We start from the raw sequence: 22,466 nt of genomic DNA, 5'->3' as shown, positions 1-22,466 counted from the left end.
ATAAATTTTCAATAAAAAAACTAATATTGCGGTTTGAGCAACAAAAGAAAATTATGACTGGCATACACCCAGGAATATATCAAGATTACATTTATACATTATACGTAATCATATTACTTTGAAGCAAGCCCTATGCCTAGGTTAATGCACATTACTTTCTTGAATGGTTACTTTTTTATTACCTTTCGCATTTTTTATTAAATTAGGTCATACAACTAATATATTTATTATTTAACTGATTTCATTTGGAAACAAAGACATAGATGTATGCAATAAACAAGTAAGAGGTGCATTACACCTAGTTTTAGTATATAATGCCTTCCTCATGAGTAGCTAGGATTGTATTTTTTTACTCTGTGTTTGCATACAAAACAAAAAAATAAATAAGTTCTAGGTATGAGTGGTATTTCCTGCAACATTTAAGTTCTTACTTAATGCTTGGATTCGTCTTTGTCTCATTTACATTTTTCGTTTACATGGTCACAAAAATTACAGACTTGAAAATACAAAATCTATTTTTGATGTATTGTTTTTGGTACCACAAAATCATACAATATGATAAATGCCGCAACAACTCAAACATAAAAATATAACACAATTGATAGCCTTACACTTACCTAAGTATTTGGACACGTTCAGGGGGTACAAGTACTATTATCCTAATCTGTGCCCCTCCCCTTGCCTTGTCGAAAGGCCTTTGCGTAGGACTACTAGGCTCAGAGTGTTCACGAGTAGGCTCAAAACCGTCAGCTAACATTGGCTAGGACGTCACACCAACAAACATCCCATTATCATGTTTAGCTCTAAAGAGTTTATGTATACTCCAGTTAAAAGGTACTTTGAAGTGGAAAGTTAAATGTAATTTTATATTTTTTTTCTTACTTTATATTTTTGGGGGTGCTGGCACGAATATAAAGTTTTCCAACATTATTTATTATAACTAAACAAAACAGGCACAGGGATCGTTAAACAAATTTAAAGAAAACTTTTAATGACTTTATTTTATAGTGTTGGGTGTGCAGAGTGACATACTAAAAGTTGGCTAAAATCGGTGAACGAGAAAACCCCTAAAATCACGATTAAAAATGGCGGGTTTTCCCAACATTGGAGAAATTAAAAAAGTCACCGCATGCATTTTTATAAAACATTTTTTTGGAAATTGCCTTGAGACCACCACCAATATTTATTGGGTAGTTAGTACAGTACTTTATTTGTATAAGGAACGCGTTTTTCGCTTTTCATCTTGGATCCGACATATTGGATATGTATTGATATATATTTTACAAAGTGATAACCGGCACTCGACATGTGTCCAAGGAAACATTCCCTGTATGGACGTGAATCATAGGGGAATTTTGAACAACTCCAAATAAATACTTCATGAAGTAGAATTTTAAGTAAAAGAGTATTTGAGACTAGCAGTGCTTCGACTGTGTTCGGGTTCGCTCGGGACGAGTCGGCTACTCTGGGTACAGTTGCCAAGTTATTCATTCTGCAACTGCCTCTCACTAGCACTACTGTGCGGCTCATATAACATCATGATGTCTTAATTTACTTCTTGATCTTCATGATCATTTTTTTGTGTCTTCGTCCGTTCTGACTATTTTTTCATATATTAAATTAGCTGTAAAATTGGATTGGACATTGATGAGGTTTTGGTTGTCATATTTGTGAGCGCGATATATTTCCACTTCCACTATATATCCACTAAGGTACAAGGAGCACATAAAAGCAATTGGTTCCAAGCCCAGCCTTCAAAGAACAAACAACTTCAAAGAACAAAGAACAAATGTGTGCTGGGCACATGTGCTTGTCACAAATCTCCGAGTTTGGAGGAATGGAAACAGTCTAGCAAAGGTCGCGGCACAAGTGCCGGTGCGAATTTTGTGCCCGCCGACTGCGTGGTTGGAATGGAAACGGCCGGGCGTTATGTGCTCACAACTCGTGCATGCGCAGGTCCTCCAAACTACCCCTATTGGCACAAGCTTTAAAATTTTTAAAAGCTTAAATCTCATAGGCATCTCACGAGATATCACGAAAACCCATAAAAATGCACATCTGTAGAATAAGAGCTTTGATACCAAATATGTGTAGAAAAAATATTAGGGATTGATGTGCTTAATACCAAATTAAGAAATACTTTTAACAATAGTACTGTAACGTATAGCTAGATGGATAGATACATAGATACCGGATCGATTGGTACCTGAATCTAGCTTTTTAAAGTTACAACAATAGCGTTGCATACTACAGATATGCATCTTGAAATAGTTGATTTAGATATTCTGTGAAGGTAAATCAGTGATCTTTAGTAGCCATAACATCTATCACCCATTGCTAAAAATCTTAGAAGGGTGACCATTTTCCCAGGAGAAGTGGGTTTTTTTCATTAATTGCTGTGCTTTTTTAATTTCTTACATAATTGGTAATAATGATAATAGGCTAAATACCTTATTTACGTGTTCAATCCAAATCGTCTTTTTATGATTACTATAGTTTCGGGGCTAACATCTCCATATTAATGTTTCGTGTGTGAGTGTATGTCTACATTTGAACTTCAACAATGACCAATGCTATTAACAGTAATTTAACAAGACAAGAAGATTTGACAATGGAGATGTTAGCCCCGAAACTACCATTATCCACCAATAGTTTGCAGTCCTGCGATATGATTTGGACATACTAATAGATACCCCCGCTGCAGCAAACCTGCAGACTAACATAATTTCTAATTTCCTGGCTGGAATTCCACTACATTTTCCCCTTAAAATTGCCCGATTCATTCCTATTTAACCATCAGTAATTTTAATAAGTACTTAGGTTTGCTGCTAAATGAAAGATAATACTGTACTTTTTTATAAAATGCAAATTTCATTACAATTCACCATAAACAATCAAACTTCAAGAGTTTATTATTTATTTATTATTTACAAGAATAACATTGGAAATTATTTTTTTTATTTTTTTTATTTTGTATCTATACAACAACACTTCAACACAATTATTATTTTCTTTCTTTTAAGCTCTACGAAATAGTTATAAAAAAATTCTAAATGTTATGTATTTATGGTAAAAATGGCAAAAACCCATGTTTGCGCCATAAAACACCACACAAAATTATTTTGTTTTAAATTAAATCCGAGGAAAATCATAAATAAATAAAACTCTTTTAAAAACAATGTCATGTAGGACAAATAAACTTTTACCACAGATTGTGCATAGTAGACAACTTGCTTAGCCTCCTTAATCTGCGCTGTTATAGTATATTTTTTATAGAAATTCTAGTGTAAGACTATTTACAGATGCTTTTATGACACACAGACCAAAAAATCTTTTCTAAATTTATAAGGGTGTTTGTAGTTTTAACTATAACTGTGTAGGATATTGTAGGTAGATTGTCTTAAAACAGTAACGAGTCAAAGTATGCAGAAAAATACGAAGAAAGAAACTGACTTTTAACTTTGTCACTTCGGCAAAAAAACTACCACATTTTGGATGATAAAAGCCTAACAATATATGGGATTGAAGACTGCCACTTGTCCACTCAAATGCGTTTCATGACGGCAGACAGAGACAAACTGTCCCTTACTTAAGTAACTTCTAGTTAACTGTGTTGTTCACGCTCTTGTCTAAACCTGCAAATATGCATATTTTAGGTACAAAACTGCTTAAAGGTATAGAACATTGCTCCCAGCTCCCAGCAAAAAGCAAGTTGAGGTTGGTTAAATCCCTGATTTTCCCTACCTCAAATTACTGCCTACCTGTTTTTAATACAGTTTTACACAGGAACAGATCAGTTCCTCAGTACATAGCACTTCCTTGCACACTAAAAACACTATCTTACAAAAATTTTAAGAATCGTCTTAAGAATTTGTAATTAATCTTATTTTGTTTCGTAGTGTTAAGAGTTTTGTTTAGTTTAAGTCCTGACTTGAGTCAATTTGTAAAACAGTTTTGTTACTGAAATTTGCTCATGAATAAAGAGTTTATTTATTAATTTACTTTATTTATTTGGATTGCCATACAATTGTTTTAACTAAAGTTGTCAGAGAGGTTTAGGTAAATATAACAGTAAATTAACACATATTCGTTTTTCGATAGTAAAAGACACTTCAATGAGGGTTACGAAAAAATGCAAATACAATTTTTTTACAATACACAATGAACACTGTTAATTGGAACAATGAATGGATATAGTGTTTAAATTAGTTTTTTTTATTGAAGTTAATCACAAACATTTTACTTCTACTAAGCTATGTCCGACTTTACTTTTATATGAATTAACATATCAGGCATTAGGACAAGTGGAAAGTTTGTTGTTGTTGATGGGGTAAAGTTTGTTCCGTTGACTTGTTGAGCCATTCGCCTCTTAAAGGGTAAATGATTACATTATAATATTATTTTTTTACAGAACCTGTTGTCATACATTTTCATGTAAAAAAAATTAAATTTGGCAAACCAATTTCTTATTATTACAATCAAAATATCCATGTAACACAGTTAATCAAATTATAAAAAATATCAACTGGGTGTACTAAACACAAACACAGAAACCATTAAATCTGAAATGCAGTTACACCATAATATAATCACCATTTCATAAATATTTTGGAAACACAATTTTCCATATATCCATAGCATTGACTTTTTAAGTTACCACCTTTAAATACGACGATTTACCCTTTGAGGTGGAATTTTTTCCCCATTTTCCCGTGAGTATAGTTTGCCATTCCAGCAGTGGGGGAAATAGCACCTGGTGGCATATACTTGCCTTTCGACCGCAAAAATAAACTATTTTGATTTTTGATTTTTTATTTTTTAGTACCCATAGGTTGCCATTTTTGAGCAGTCGGGCAAATGGTGGGCGGCGACCTATACTCGCCATTCGACCGCAAAATGTATTTTATTATATTTCTTAACATAAATGTTGTATTAGATAAATTCCATATAAATTCTAAGGCCTTATTTACTTTTAGGTAATTATAATAAGTTATTACACAGAACAAAAAATAATAAAAATAAACCTGAAAAATCAGAAATTAATATGATTAAATTTATGAGAAAATAGACTTGTTTTATCTGTGTGGGTAAAGGTACAACAAATTCCACAAACCATCAATTATGAAAATCTAATTGGATTCTACCTTTCCTTTGTTCCTAAACACTATAGTATCGCATTCTTGGTGTTTCTTCTGGTCTTATAATATAGGTCAATATTATAATTTATTACTAATAAGAAGATATTAAATAAAAATAATGGTAATATTTTTTGCGGACATGTCATATAGAGGTGTAAGAATACTTCATCAATTTACAATATATTGTAAATTATATTTGTATAAACTAAATTAAAAATTATCAAAGTTTTTGAACTACGTCATAGTTACACACCGATATTAAGAACTAGGAAGAAGTTTATCGTCGAAGCGAACGTAAACTATTTTAAAGCAGTATTTGGATATTCAGTATAATCAATTATCATGACAAACTCAACATTATTAGTATGTGTATTTTCATGTATTTAACTTCAAGAGTTAAAGAGTCTTCAGTTTTATTTGTTAAGCTTATTCAATAACTTTTAAAATATTTATATTATAAGAGTTTACCTTTATCCACTGTAGAGGAGGCCAACATTTATTAGAACTGGATAGCCCAATAGGTGTATTTGCTCAACCTATTATCATAAGCATAACATTTAATGTTTATAGGGGATGAATGACCGTCGTGGGAATCTAAACGGGAACTGTGTTTCGCTTTGGGCCGGAACCCCCTTGTTATACAGTTGGAAGTCGGTATCCTGGTTCCAATCTTATCCATAATTAAATAATATAACTTAAATAGACTTTAATGTTCATTCAACTAAAACTCAAAAGATAATTGTATTTTGGAATTCATAATTTAGATTTTTAATCTCATAGCTTACTAAAACTACTTTAATCGTACTTCATTTATAAAAATAAATACTGTTTCATAATAAATTAGTTATACTGGCTTGCTCCTACACCTAATCTTTAAACATACATTTGTCTTGAATTTAATATGGCAATGCCTTTATAGAATTTAATATTATTTGATATTATTTCAGTGTTTAAAAGGTGGCGTTTGCATTACCCTTTTTGTTTGGGATACATATTTGGGACCTATTAAAATGCTAACTACGTGCACGGGCCCCTCATAGTAAATAATAAGACAACCAATAAAACAAATAATTTACAGTACCTACTTTGTTTGGGTTACAATGCCTACGTCGTATTTAAACTGGGTTTTATTGAAACTGATAAACTATAATATAAATTGTAGTAAAAACATAATTATCTATATCTACGGTGACTTCAAACAAACGGAAATCCTATTTTGGAGTAACAAATTATTTTAGACGCAGAACGTCACAGAACCTTCTACAAAATTTTTAAATTTCAACTCTACAATTAAAAGATAGAATACTTAAAGAACAAGTTTGATTCCAACCGGATTTTTATTTAATGTCAATTCAAAATACCGAATCTTAATATCAACACCATAACAGACGGTTAACCACCAAATTAACTCAAGGTTTATAATTCATAGATATTTTAGATAATTATGGCGCATTTGTAAGATAACAATTAAAACATATAAATAAACTTGTTTTCAACCATTTTATATAATTAGGTTTTATTTTCATTCGGAAGAGATTGTAACTAGATAAGTATATGGTTATTTTTTTTGTTGAGACATTTTTGGTTTGTAATATTTCTCAATATTTATTAAGTCATACAATTAAGGTTAGCTTTTAATGCGTTAAGATTTATTCAGTATTATTTATTCGGGTTGCATAATTGAAACTTTGTACTATTTGGCCAGAGACATCAGCCTGCGTTTTGATAACTAATCCACCATATGGTGGTGAAAGTTAACTTGCAGTTGTACACTTAAGCTACAGATTACATCATGATTTCACGTAACACTTGTTTGTTCGTAGCTTTATCTGCCAATAAAATACTTTCTAGAATGGATTTTGTATGTAAAATCACTGCTGCGTAAATGCGGATAACGATAAGAATTAGTTAACTAAACTCGCCAGGAAGAATGCATGGCGATAATCCTCTAAACAGAAATGTTTCACTAGGATTTAGATACTGATGACCACTATATGCATTTGTTATGTATAAATAGTGTTATGTTAATTATGTTAAACTGAATTCAAAATTTGAATATAAAATGCAGGCAATCGTTTGAGTTGCATTTGTTTGATACTATATTCAGATATTGTATTTTTCCTGAACAACTAAACTGAAGGAAAATAATTTATCTATTCAATTCATACCACATAAGATAATGTATTCATTTTTATTTATTTGTATATTTTTACTGAATTAATGGTAAATCATCATTTTGAGACCTAAAACAAAAGTCGCATGCTAATATATTAACAGACTTTTTAATTACTGACTGAGTAACTGAGTAACTGAGTAACTTAGCAGATGGCCAGGATCCTGAACAGCACCACACGCGCACAAGATGTTTTCTTCGTCTGGTAAGAGACCCCATTTCTGCAAGTTTGTCTTGCATTTTGGTACCTCGACCCTAATTCGATTTAGGGTCTTCCACACCGTGTAATGAAGGCCTCCACCAGGAGCCAGTTCCTCCCTGGCTGGTATGGGAGGGTTAGTCAACGTGGCATCCCACCTTGCCACCCGATTGCTTGAGAGTGATCCATCCAGGACTCGTGTCCGTGATAAAAAGCTCTTTCTGGACCGAAGCCGTCGCTCTGCAGGTTGGTGGCCGTGTAATGGGTGACGAGAATCTGTCTCTTGCTCATCGATGTATAATAACTCTCTGTAGAGTTAGTTATTATACATCGATGCTCTTGCTTAGTCCTTTCTGCGTCGGCAGCGACATCACGTCGGATTTATGGTGGGGTGATCCCTATGATAGGATAGAGTTTGTGTACTGGGGTTGGTTTCAAACGCCCAGTTACAATCCGAGCCATGTCATTGACTGCAATGTCAACATTTTTTGCATGTGACGATGCATTCCATACTGGTGCAGCGTATTCCGCAGCCGACACACTGAGCGCTAAAGCTGATATTCTGAGGACATTAGGGTTAGCACCCCAGCATCTTCTGGTGAGCTTCCTGATGATATTATTCCTCGCTGAGACTTTACCTCTTGTCGCAATACTATGCGCCTTTAATGTCAGTGTGCGGTCCAGTATGAGACCAAGATATTTGGGTGTAGGACAATGCTGAAGACGGTCTCCCCGCCACCTCACATTCAACTCACGGCCTGCTTCTCTATTGTTTAGGTGAAAGACACAAACTTGGGTCTTAGCAGGGTTCGGCTTGAGGTGGTTTGCGTCATAGTACTGGGAAAGTTCGTTTAGAGTCATAGTCAGATTCTGTTCCACCTCTTCAAAACTCCTACCTTGTGCCGCCACCGCCGTATCATCGGCATATATATACTGACTTGTAGCGTTTGGCAACGGTTGGTCGTTATTGTAAATGTTATAAAGAGCTGGGGCTAAGACGCTACCCTAAGGCAATCCATTTCTTTGATTCCTCCATCTACTTTTCTTGCCTTGAAAGGACACGAAAAACCTCCTGTTATGAAGAAAAGTGCCTATCATTGAAGTCAGCTGATAGTCTTTGGTAATACTGTACACTTTTCCCAAGAGTCTTCGATGGTTTACGGTATCGTAGGCAGCTGTTAAATCCTCAAAAGCGACACCCGTGAACTGTTTTCTCTCAAACCCATCCTCAATGTGCTGGGTCAGGTTTAAAACTTGGCCACAACAAGACTTGCCTGATCGAAAGCGTTGTGGCATGATCTTTTGTTCCATAAAATCGCCGATTCGATTGAGTATCAGACGTTCTAATATTTTATATGTGTGGCATAAGAGAGAAACAGGTCGAAAGTTCTTAGGCTAGTTTGGATCTTTCCCAGGTTTGAGCAGTGCAGCCATACGAGCTTTCCTCCATGCCTTTGGTATATGCATTTGGCTTACGCACATGTTCATGAGGCTCAACAACCATTGCATGGCATTTTTACCTAGGTTCTTTAGTTGTTCAACTCTGATCTCGCCAATACTTGGAGCTCTATTAATTTAAATTATTTACACTTATTATTTTTGAATATGACGTTTTCTATTACACATATTAAATACATCCAATAACTGGTTTTTCAATTAACTATTTAATATAACTATTAATGTAACAATTTATTTGATATAGCCTAACTATTTAATGTACTACATCATTATCAAAAAAAAAAATGGCCCTAATACCTTCTTTGGCTTGTTAAAGGTTACTGATTCTGGATGGAATCAAAACATTGAAGCTTTACAATAGTCAAACGTGTATACAGAATATAGGTATAAGTATTAGGTAACTCATACAAAGAAATGCATGCTCTTTGATTTAGTTCAGGAAGCCAATTCTGTCACATATATTGTTAGGGTCTCAGGGCTATAGTCCAAAACAACAGATAGAAAAACATATTTGATGTGTGTTAATAGGAGTTAAAATGCATGAGTAGTCAAGTAGTCTTTTGTAGAACATTTTGGGTAACAAATTACACCGGACTTCGTCTTGGGTTATAAACGTCGGGCAGTAAATAAAAGTTACAAATGACACCCACTTGTCTGATGTGTGTCGTTTTGTGGCCGACGACAGTGAAATGCTGTTATTTAGTTTTTCAAACTTACTAAAACATAAGGCTATAATTTGAGAAAATAAATTAATTTTGGGAAAATATTCATAAGAATATTTATGTTACAAAATAGTTTGATAACAACTATAAATACATTAGGTTTTAAAGAATAAAGATTTTACTTATATAACTAACTGTAACAAATTTGATAATATAAGAGACTTAACATCAACTACCAACATAACATAAAAGAAGGTCACAAGGTACACAAACAAGTTTTTTATGCAATTTAAGAATAATATTTAAAATTATAAACTTAGTACATAATAATACTTTATTCTTGGGTATGATAAAACTTTAGGCCTATGATGGACCAAGTATTTTTTATGCGACAACTTTATAACATCAAATAAAATGCTGGGTTAAAATAGTGTTACAAAAACTGACTATCGATAAGAAATCTAATAATAAGGATTTTAAATCCAATGGAAGGAACTGCAAGACGAATATTTCAGAAATGTTTTTTCTAGTTTGGTCCTTAGATTTCAGGAGTAGGCGAATGTTTTTAAGCGTAAGATGTAGACAAAGTATTTGTTAAAGGCTCGACTTACTGTTCTTTTAATCAAAATCACAATGTGTACAATACAAAGCCAGACGAGACTGTAAAACACAGAGCTTGAGCAAAGGCTTGCCTGTGCATCTAGATGCTACTAGCAGACTTCGGGGCTCCAGTTCTGAAGGGCCGGGCTAAAATTCCACTTAACACTAATTGTTTTAGCAATGTTATAAATCACGATCGTCTACCTTACCTGAAGCGATGTGTAAAACATTATTGGGTTGGGTCCTGGGGTTCTAAAATAGAAAGGCATTCCTAAAAATTATTAACTACACTGTTTTGTCCTAATACTTTCTCGTCAGTGTTTTTAGTTGGTCACGTTTAAATTTGGAATACGTTTTAAAATGACACCCGGATAGCAAGAGTCATGTTGGTGTTTAGTCAAACAACTATGTTATTAGCTTAATACTTCAGCTGTAATACAATATCGCTTTTCATGGTATTTCATTGAAACTAAATTAGACTCTTAAGTATCAGTTAAAAATGGTTCAAGCATTAATTTTTCTACTCGAATAAACCTAGTTTAAAAGTCATGGCAAACATTGTCAAAACTAACTTAATTTATACGTTTATATTTATTCCTCAAATTACTAGACGATATGACAATCAATTTATACTAAATTAGCAATAAACGTGTAGCAGCAAGCGTTGTAAACGTATTCGACAATGATTGTGATTCTGATTAATCTGCTATTGGATATATTATTTTCACGCTTTGATTTGACGATGCTAAACTGAAATGTTGCGGAAATACGCTTGTTGCCATTTTTTTGTACAATTATATTTTTTTTGTGTACGTTATGTACCAACGCAATATATGCTTGCTTGTTGATGAACTACAAACATAAAAAACCAAAGCTTTGTGCAGCAAATTGTTGAGGTTTGGTTTGGATTCTTAATATCTGACATTTTCTACAGTTAATCTAAAGAGAAAAAGTGTTACACTCTAATAAATACAATTTCAAATTTATATATTTTAAACAGTTTATTTAGTATTGAATTTGAAAATTCTGGTATTCGAACTTTATTATTTTTCTCTCGATTGCGCCTAAATTTAAGCAATTGTTTTTTTTATAAGGTGTTTGTTTATATAACCTATGTTTGTAAAAAAAAAAACTTATCAGCATTATTGGTAGTAAAAACTATAATTTAGAATATTTTTTTCGAAATTATAGTACTTGTAGCATTAAATCAGTCAAAAGCTCACTCAAAACTGCAAATGTGCTACAAACTCGTAAGCGTTGTCACACAGTTAGCCTGAAGTAACATGTAATAAATATATATTTTTAGGTCAAATTTCTCTAAATTTGTATTAAATGTGGTCGTCATGATGAATTATCTTCATTGCTCTCATGAGGGGCGAACACCTGTCCCCTTTGTTGAGTTTAAAGAAGACATAACAGTAACGCATATTGCCTATTTACAATTAAAGGCGATTTTAAATATTCAAATAAACCGTATATCTTAATAATCATGGAATATAATTCAGGAACTAAAAACTACCCTTACGTTGCTCACTTCGTAAAATACCTTTATAAAAAGCGTTGTATTAAAAGCATTTTCGTATTAGCATAGAAACAAAAACGTTTAAAAACTGTGTTGTACGTAGATGTATTTAATGTTGTAAAAGTTAAAAAGCAAAAATAGTTTTTTTCCATCCAACACCTACATCTGAATTTATTATAAGATCATTTACTTCAATAACCGATTGCCACGCTTTGTTAAAACTCAAACACTAATTAAACATATCATATAACCGAGAAAAAAAGGAAATAAATTAAAAAAGCCCTGTATTTTTCTAAAGTAAGTAATGAAGGTTGTTTGACATAAACTATGATTTAACGGAGTTTCCGAATTACTAAGCTTCTGGGAAGAACTGTTCGTTCCCACCTAGACTACATTGAGGTCACGTGTGTCACGTCTTCCACATTACAAGTGACAGTTGCTGTCACTGAGCAAAAAACGTTCATTCGACACAGAAAACTACATCGATTTGACAGCTAGAAACCCCACGCTTGTAACCTAATGTCACAAATATTTATTGTGATTCTTTGACAGTTTCTTAAGTTATCAACGTTGCAATAATATATTTCTTTATTATACTTAAATTGCTAGGCATATCAACTGTTTATGAGAAAACTATAAACTTTTGGCCATATATACTGATTACAATTTGTTTTGTTGAATATAGTCCTTGTATTACGCATTGTTAAAACGTCTTGGAAAAAATAACATGCAGCAAGTTTGAAATAACTCTTTAATGCAATTCAACACAACTTTACCCAGCTGTGTGTGTAGTCCTACACTTAATGAATGTCGTTAATTGCATTTTTTTTATTTATTTTAGTATTACATACAAAACCTACATATACACTATTTTCACCAACCTGAATCAGTATAAATAAATTTTAAAATTAAAATATTATCTATTTCAAGTATATATTCGGCAAACTATTGTAAGACGATCAAATAACGCTTTAGAAATAAATAATTGACTTCTTGGTTACCGAACCAATCTAAAGTGTACAAAGATACTATTTCATCATACTTAAAAGGTTTAGTTGATTACGTCGTACGTTATATTCCTTTTTAAGTGAAAAGAACAAATAAGTTATATGTTAATAATTACACATGATTTATTACTGATTATAACCATTTATATGTTCCCACATGACACGGGCGTTGTTATACAGGGGCCTGTGTCAGGTGTTGTTTATGTGAGTTTGTTGTTGCGTCCCTGATGAGGGAGAACGTATATTTACTCAGCATTATTCTGAACTTTCTGTATTCTGGGTTATCCCACCGAACATTGATTTTAGTAAATGGAAATTCACTAGCACACATCATATTTAACTGATTCGTGCTCTGTTTGCCTATAAAATATTTATTGATTTTATGGTATTGGACAAAAAAATTACAAAAGATAAATGTTTTGTAGATAACCATAATTGCTTACAAAATTAACATCAAACAATATTAAAACAATTGACAAATTACAATACAATAAACTAACAAACAACGAAATTATAACTATAATTAAGGGCATTCTTTTCTCTTCTTTCTTATTTTGTATGATAAAAACAATATTTAAAACTGAATAAATAGGGTAAATACAATATTGAACCGCTTAACAGGTTAAGGTTACATAATTAATCACCAGCATACGGTATTCCCAAACTATACTAATATCTTGGCAAAAATAAGATAAGTATGAACTCAAGAAGAGCCGTGGAAGTACTCAAAACAGAGCCTACTCACATATGTATTAGATTGGGAAACATTCTTTCAAAACCTAACAAGGTTTAGCAGGGAGATATTTCCATAATTCCTACTGTCACATGTTATCCTCTTTTGGGTATAAAGGTTTCGACCAAAATATGTATTTCTTACTCACACGCCTTTCAACTCAGGTATGCTGATCTACTACGGTAACATATAAACTTTAATGTATAATTATTTAAAATCTTTTTTAAAAGATTTGTCTAATTGATTTCAAAGTATTAAATGTACAGTTCTTTCTTTCAAATGTTAACAATGACACGTAGATTTGTATTCTGTTCTTTGCCTTGGGTCTAAGTTAGCATTATCAATAATATGTGTATAATATGTAGTGGTTTGGTGGTTCAGTTGTAATCACCATGGTCTAAGAATCAAGGTAAGGATGTTGTGGTCCTAGTGCCACCACTATTTTTTATAAAAATAACTATTCCTTGTACTTTAACGGGTTTCTCGTGGCTTTGCCTAGTAAATTTTCAAACAATGATTAATTGTAGGGAATTGTGGTATTATATATTATAGGGAATATTGACAAAAGGGAATAGAAATGAAAAAGAGTAATGAGAATTAGATTTCGAAGGACCAGAGTGTAAAATGTTGAGCAATGGAGATATTGAATCAAGAATATGAATATATGAAAGAGAAAAACTGAACACAATTATTAGGTTTACAAACGGAGAAGGACATGTTTTATTTACTTTTTAAAATACAACATTTTTATGTTAACTATAGAATAATTTGATTTGATAAATAACACATGTTTGAAGGAAAATACATTCAAGTAGTCAATTAAACCAAGGATTATGGTTTAATAACATACATGGTTTAATAACATATGGTTCAGTAACATACATAAACTTGAAGTTTATTGAACAAACACCAAAGACTTAATTTTCAGAAAACATGTTTTATTATAATTGTTTTAGTATAATTACTTTTTGGTGGCAATCGAATAACGACCATAATTGAATAACAGTTGGATAGCAGTTTGCACTCACGTTCCACAGTACATTTGTCCTACAGTTACTATAAACCATATAAATGATTATTCAAACATTGTACAACATGTTAGGTTAGGTTAAAACCAAACATTGAACGAAATGGGAAACGCTGCAACAGCTGATCGTGGTCGTAATATCTTTAAGTGTTGCCAACCTATTTCCAAGCGTACGCGGAATACGTGCATAATTAATATAAAGCATGCTGTTTTGTGTTGTTTGGTTGTGTGGTGTGTGGCAAAATGAACGTGCGGAAAAAATGTGTGGCAAAAGAAAGTAAATGCAGTAATTATAACTTTCTGTACTATAATCAGTGCAAGGAAGCCCACTTTGTCTGGTGACTGTAGGACAACGTTTTTTCAACAATAACTGCATGATAGGGATCAGTCACATCGTGTGGCAATGTACAATGTCCGGCGTATAGCAATGGTGTGAAGTTATGAGTTCATCAGAGGACTATAGGCTTAACTTTGGCAATATCAGTGACAATAACTCTTGGACTTAGTTACCCACGTGTTATCTGGACCCAGCTCACTCTGCACTGTAACAATAGAATGCAAATTTTATCCTTTTTTAATTTGTTTGAAAGTTTGTTTAATACACAATTTCATTTTTTACACCTTTTTTAAGGCTTTGACAAGATGTCAACATTATCTGGTAGCTTTAGGACTAACAATTCGTGAAAACTGTGGCTCTATTGGTATATCTGAAACTCTTATACTTGGAGAAAATATTAATTAGGATCCTTATATATGAAAGTATGGGTTTCATATTTTCCATTCAGCCATAATTTTTCAAAATAGCTGCTGACTTTAAAATCTCTTTATAACGCTGTATTTTATGATATTTTTAAAAGTAAAATGCAATCCTATGACTTTTAAAAAACAACCCATTTGTCTTCATAACCACTCCCTTAGGAGCTATAGCTTACAGAATTTAAAACCGTTTGTACGCTTAACTTGATGTATTGAATTAATTGAGTTGGCAAGTAGAAAAACATGATGAATTTGGTGTGCTATTGGACATTTGGAAGTTAACTGCCAGGTTGGAAACGGGTTCATGCATACGAAAATTCATTCCTGGTTGTGTTTCGTAAAAATTAGATGAAATTCTCATTTTAAAGCAGTGGCTAAATGTAACTTAGTTTTAGCGATGCAAATTATAGCAAAGGTTAAGTTGTTCACAACGTATTGGGATCACGTATAACATGTCTCCTACACAGTACACATACACAACAAAAGAAAAATTCTGTCATAGACACTTTTAATAGACACACTTTTAATAGACGAAATAGTATATTACGTTACTAGTCCTGAAAATAAGTGTTTACCGGACGAGTGTGGTCGTTCCCGTGCGAGACGAAGTCGAGTACGGGATTACCATACGAGTCCGGTACACACTTTTTGGACGAGTTACGTACGATAGTTTACGCCATACTACTAAATCTGTACAGATCCTAATATATTTTCACAAACTAAAGGACTAAAAATCACTAGTCATCACATCTAAGAGTGGTTATGTTTTTGTTTATAACCATTTATTGCCACCTAAATACAGTATAATCAGCTGATAGGTGTCCGGTAAAACTCATTGCAGTACAGTAGCACGCAATGAAACCCCATTTGAATAAGCTGGCGGCAAACAGCTGTTTTCTGGACTAAATACCTGCGTGGCAAATTCGTCAAAATAATGTAGTGTGGCGTAAACTAAATATCCTTGATGATTGGAATGGCCAAGATTAAATGGCTTTATATGCAAAACATGTCAAACACCCGATGGTAGAATATATTAAAATATACGTATAATTTTATATATTTCAAAGAATAAATCTGTTAGCAAATTAGAATACCCCCGCCGCAGCAAACCTGCAGACTAAGCGAATTTCCATTTGACTGATTGGATTTACACTGAAATGTCTACTTAAAAATATAACATTTATTCCCGATTTAAATAGAATTAGTTTAACAAGTACTTAGGTTTGCTGCATCAGGGAGGGTAAAACTGTTTTTTTTTTTGTAAAATTTTAATAGTTAGTAAGAAATAAAAACATTTTCCAAATTTGATCAAAATATGTCCATAAACAAGCAAACTACAACAGTTTACTCATTCTCCATAAGAATAAAATGGGTATTTTAAATTTACAATTTTTTGGAATTTTCTCCGTAACCATTAGGCGCATAATAACGCTTCAATATACTAAATTATTTGTTTTTTGAAGTTCTACAAAATGGTTTGGAAATAAATTGCTAAATTTTATGTTTTTTGGGTCAAAAATGGGAAAAACCTATTTTTACCCCATAAAACCCCCCGTAAACACCCGTCCCCATGGTCCGATCATGCTGGATCGCGAACTCGTTTGAATAAACGTAGGTTTACACGTTTGTACCAAATTTCATCAAAATCGGATCATTTTTGCTCGAGTTATCGTGCTGACGGACACACATATATATATATATATATATATATAAATATAAAAATATATATATATATATATATATATATATATATGAGTTTGAACGGATGGTGTTTTTGGCCTCTAGGGACCTCAAAACGAAAAAAAAATTCGGTCCCGCGTCCAGGTCTTACCATGAGTACTACGGTAATAGCTTATTCCCTATATGGGAAATTCGCTAAAAGGTAGGCATATATGCAGTATGGCCTTTACATTAGGGAAACAAATACATGAAAACACGTTGGACTTTCAGATTTAATTACGTTGCTGAGTCAGAGTTATTCCCTCGTATATTGCCAAAGTTAAGCCCATCGTCCTTTGAAAATATAAAACAACCTAACAAAACACATAGAGGATCGTATACGGTCACATTCATTATTAAAACTCATTTATTTTATGGTAGAAATTTATTATTAATTTTAATTTTTTAAGGACATGCGATGATATGACTGATCTAATACATATTATCCTGACGTTATCATCAGATAACATACTCACACTTATAAACCTGTTATCTGTAACCCGCGGGCTTTGCCCCGTTTAACTTCTTAATTTTCAAGATTATCTCGTTCGCATGGCTCAATCACGTCCTGGTTGAAGTTTGTTCGCTACGCTCACTCACCTGTAGGTTGGAGAAAATATAAAACAACCTAACAAAACACATAGAGGATCGTATACGGTCACATTCATTATTTAAACTCATTTATTTTATGGTAGAAATTTATTATTAATTTTAATTTTTTAAGGGCATGCGATGATATGACTGATCTAATACATATTATCCTGACGTTATCATCAGATAACATACTCACACTTATAAACCTGTTATCTGTAACCCGCGGGCTTTGCCCCGTTTAACTTCTTAATTTTCAAGATTATCTCGTTCGCATGGCTCAATCACGTCCTGGTTGAAGTTTGTTCGCTACGCTCACTCACCTGTAGGTTGGAGCTCGTTCGCTACGCTCACTCACCTTTAGGTTGGAACTCGTTCGCTGCGCTCACTTGCCTTCAGGTTAGCTCGTTCGCTACGCTAACTCGCCTCCAGGTTGTCATAAATGTAAAAGAAATAATAGTGCTGCACCCTGTTGGTAATCATTGTAACTTTAATGCTATTGAACATCATAGAACAAAACCAACTTGTTTAAATGAAACAGCTGTTAAGATTCAATAATTCCATTTCTCATAAGGTTAACATGGGAAACTCCAGCGCCAATGGCGCGGAGCCCGAAAGGATTTTTGAAATAAGAATATATATGTTAATCGGGAATGTGAGCTATCATCATGCCAAATTTCAGCCCAATCCGACCAGTATTTTTCGCGTTCACTTGTCACAAACATACATCCATACATCCATCCATACATCCAAACTTTCTCATTTATAATATTAGTAGGAAGTAGGATGAGTTAAGCTTAAAACGTACTTCGTACTTAAAAAACATACTGAACTCTTATTAGCCGTAAATAAAAGGTGCGTTTATAAGATACCTAGGGAAAGAATTGCAGGTAAAGATTTCTCGCAGTTAAAGATTCGTTTCTATTAAACAAATTTAGCAACATTTGCATTTTAAAAGACTAAATTGTGGGAAATTTTTCAGGTGAGTGAAAGGAATTCACAAAATGTAAAACCTAATTTTAATCTTTGGTTTTGATAATGTCAATGTGGTACGTCTGATTTAAGAAGTAGTTTTAAATTATAATTTGTGTTTGGACTAAATTAATCAATTAAGTAAACAAAGCGTTTATGACACTGTAAATATTGATAAAGTATTATTGAATGATAATAAATACAGCCTACATACTTATGTGAGTAACATATTTTGTCCTTGTACCAATGTCCTGGAGGGTGCAATCACTCAAAGTTCTTGTGGTTCTCTCACAACAAAGATACAGCAAAACCTACCACACCATCCTCAATGCCTTACGCTGGTTGTTGTTGCATTGACTTGCATGTAAAATGAAATATTATTACATGTTTCACTAAGAACACCTAATTAGAATTATAACAATCTAATAAGCTTTATAGTTTAAATAAAAGAATCTCTTAACTGGTCTTAATCTTCTCATTTAGCATTATTTCTGGCTGGAATTCAAAAAAAAAATTGTGTTTCGTTAGTCTCAGACCTAAGTTACGCCTCTATTGAGGTTAGTGCTTCACCAGACCTGCATTTCAACTTTTATGATAATAATCATTCATTGGACCAATATTTCACCACTTTTTCATAGAGTAACAATATGTTATTACTTTTGTAACAAATATAATGTATCCTAATACTTTTATAATTTTTTGCAATTATAGTAACGTATAGGAAAGTTTGACATTACAGGCACACAATTATCCCATCCAAACTACAAATGTTGTAGATCACTAAGTAAAAACATTGATTCCAAGGTTTAAAACAATACAATCAAACATCAGCTATCCTAGGTAAAAGCACAAAAATGCTGCGTATTTGATATCTCTACTGTAATACAAAACAATTGTTGTTTTACTCCAATGTAATAAGTAAGCATAACTACAGGGTGATTGGTACTCAGTGTGACAAAATTGTTTTGGTATAAGTACAAAGTAAATGAAGTGTGATGATGCATATCAAATGTTCCAAGTCTAAAAATTAGCTTCCCAAAAAAATATTTTATGTTTTTCAAAAATAACCATGCTTTTAAACCTAATACAGCGATTTCTCAATTACCTGTATAAGGATTTGAGTAGATAATGTCATTTTCGTGTTCTACATTAAATTTTGAATAAGAATAATACAAAATGACAGAGGAACAGTTGTAAAAACTCCATTGTAAATAGATGCAAAGATAAAAATTAAGATGTTTGATAAAAGTTGGTTCAAGAAGATGGTACAGTAAAAGAATCTAAACCTCAGACTAGTGTAGCATCTGGTTGGAAAGCTTATAAAATGGCGCAGTTTTTAACATATTCCGAAACTTTCATGTATACAGGGTGTGAACAAATGCAATTGACCAATGTTTTTTATTTTTATCAAACATCTTAATTTTTATCTTTGTATCTATTTACAATGGAGTTTATACAACTGACCCCCCGGCATTTTGTATTCTTCTTATTCAAAATTTAATGTAGAACACGAAAATGACATTATCTACTCAAATCAATTTACAGTTAATTGAGAAATAGCTGTATTATGTTTAAAAACATAGTTATTTTTGAAAAACACAAAATAATTCTTTGGGAAGCTAATTTTTAGACTTGGAACATTTTATATGCATCATCACACTTCATTTACTTCGTACTTACACCAAAAAATTTTTGTCACACTGAGTACCAATCACCCTGTATATGCGTACATTAGCATTACCAAACATAGCTCAGTATAAATTTGATTGTTTATATTTTGAGTATGACATGAAAAAATAAACAATGTTTTATGAACAAATCAATAATTTTGTGCTTTGACACTTGAACCTAAACACTGTAGCTTTATTAACACAATTTATATTACACCTGCTAATGCCGGTTATAGCTTGATTGTATGTAAATATTCTTGGCTCTTTTATTTTTTAAATCGTTACTTTTTTTTAAACTTACTGTCTTTTTGCATAAAACAAATTAACTGATGCTACCGGATTAATTTATAATTCCGAAATGCCTGTAAAAGGAATGCAGTACCGTATACACCTTTCCCCATACTAGTTGCGTAGCTATGATTTCAGGCACTAGGTAACAGACTTTCATTGTAAAGCCAAAACAATTTTATATTGCATCTTTCATAAAGAGTTTTAATTGAATACATTAAACCGTGTGATGGATTAAAACCTCAAATATTAGCTGTTATTTTAGTGAAAATATTATACCTTTTACTTAGTTTTCTTACAGGGATTGAACCACATGGTTGTTTTTATGTATAAAATTGTAGAACATGTAATGAGGGTAGGTTCGTACAACTAATTTACAATAAAATTAAATACTTAACAACTCTTTCTGCTACAACTACATCACCGAAAAGAAATATTTGTTAGCCAATTTTATAGTTTTGTATCCAACGTCAATCTTAGTCATATAACCTTTATTCTTAAATTAGCATGGGTGTTTTATCCTGAAAATTTTGTTTTAAGTAAAAAATAAGTAAAAACATTCGTTAAATACCCGACAAACATAGTTACTACAAAATACTGTTATCTTGTATTAGTTAACCGTTTCGGAGTGTAGGACTTTCGGCCTGGGGTGATTATGAGAAACTTACCCTCCGCAACAAACAATAGGGAACGTGGGTAGCTCTGAGTCTGCTGTCCCCAAAAGATTCCCTATAGGTAAATTGAAAAGATTTTGTGGGTAAGAGGGAAGTAGGGAAGGGGTGATATGGGGTGTTTGACAGATTACGTGCTCATACAGCGCGTGCTCGTACAGCGCACCAAAAAATGGCGGAATATCGTGCTCGTACAGCGCAGTCTACTTGGAACGCCCGCCTGTCTATCTGTCTGTCTACCTGCTCTGTATTTCAATGAGCTAGTGGTACGAGCTTTGGGCTTTGTCTAATTTGTGAATGACCGTATAAGTCCTGATTAAAACAACCACCACCAAAATCGTAGTTTGAGGATCCAGATTTGCACTTTATGTTCAAGGCCGCTTGTGAGAGTCAATAAATTAAAGCAATGTCTTTAGTACTTTTTAAAATATTTAACTGGCCTAAGACTTTTTTCCACCCTGTATATACAGTACATGTATGTATATAATATAGAGTGAGAGAGAGAAAGAGTGACCGGATATAATATGTCATATTAACTCCTGTGATCTTTGTAACTTAATTGTATTATTGGTCATTATTATCCAATACTTATTCTTTTGTTTTGGGTTAAGATTGTATTCCCATGTTCGGTTATTAGGCCTACATAATATTCTTCAACTAAACCCATACAAACAAAAGATCAAATTGTCATTATTATTAAAAAAATAGAATTTGCACCAATACCGTTTACAACAACGAATCGAACGATTAGTGTTTTGACAGGAGACATCATACTAATATTATAAATGCGAAAGTTTGTGTGTTTGTTTGTTTATTTGTTTGTTTGTTTGTTTGTTTGAAGTTCAATCACGCATTAACGACTGGTCGGATTGTGTTGAAATTTGGTATGATGACAGCTCACATTCCCGATTAACATATAGACATATTCTTACCTCAAAAATCCTTTCGGGCTCCGCCCCAGCGGGTCTAGAGTTTCCCATGTTAACCTTATGAGTATTTATATTTAAAAGGAATTAAATAATTTTGCCAGCTGTTTCAACTACACAGTTTGTTTCTATGATATTCAATAGCATTAAAAGGTTATACGGTTTACCAACAGGGTATTATGCAGCACCAAGAGCAAACAAAAACCTGAGTGTGAGAACTTTACTTCTTTCTATTGTTTAGGTAAAGTGGTAGAACATTATGGCTATGGTAGATGTTCTATATACTATAGTATACTGTAGATTAAAGTAAACCAAATTTCTCATAACGTGTCCTCTCTCATTGCAATTGCAAAG

The sequence above is a fragment of the Macrosteles quadrilineatus genome, unplaced genomic scaffold, assembly GCF_028750875.1.
Source record: "Macrosteles quadrilineatus isolate MER2022 unplaced genomic scaffold, UCM_ALF_1.0 Scaffold_4__1_contigs__length_99947679, whole genome shotgun sequence".
In the NCBI taxonomy this organism is placed as follows: domain Eukaryota; kingdom Metazoa; phylum Arthropoda; class Insecta; order Hemiptera; family Cicadellidae; genus Macrosteles; species Macrosteles quadrilineatus.
This window is presented reverse-complemented; position numbering follows the sequence as displayed.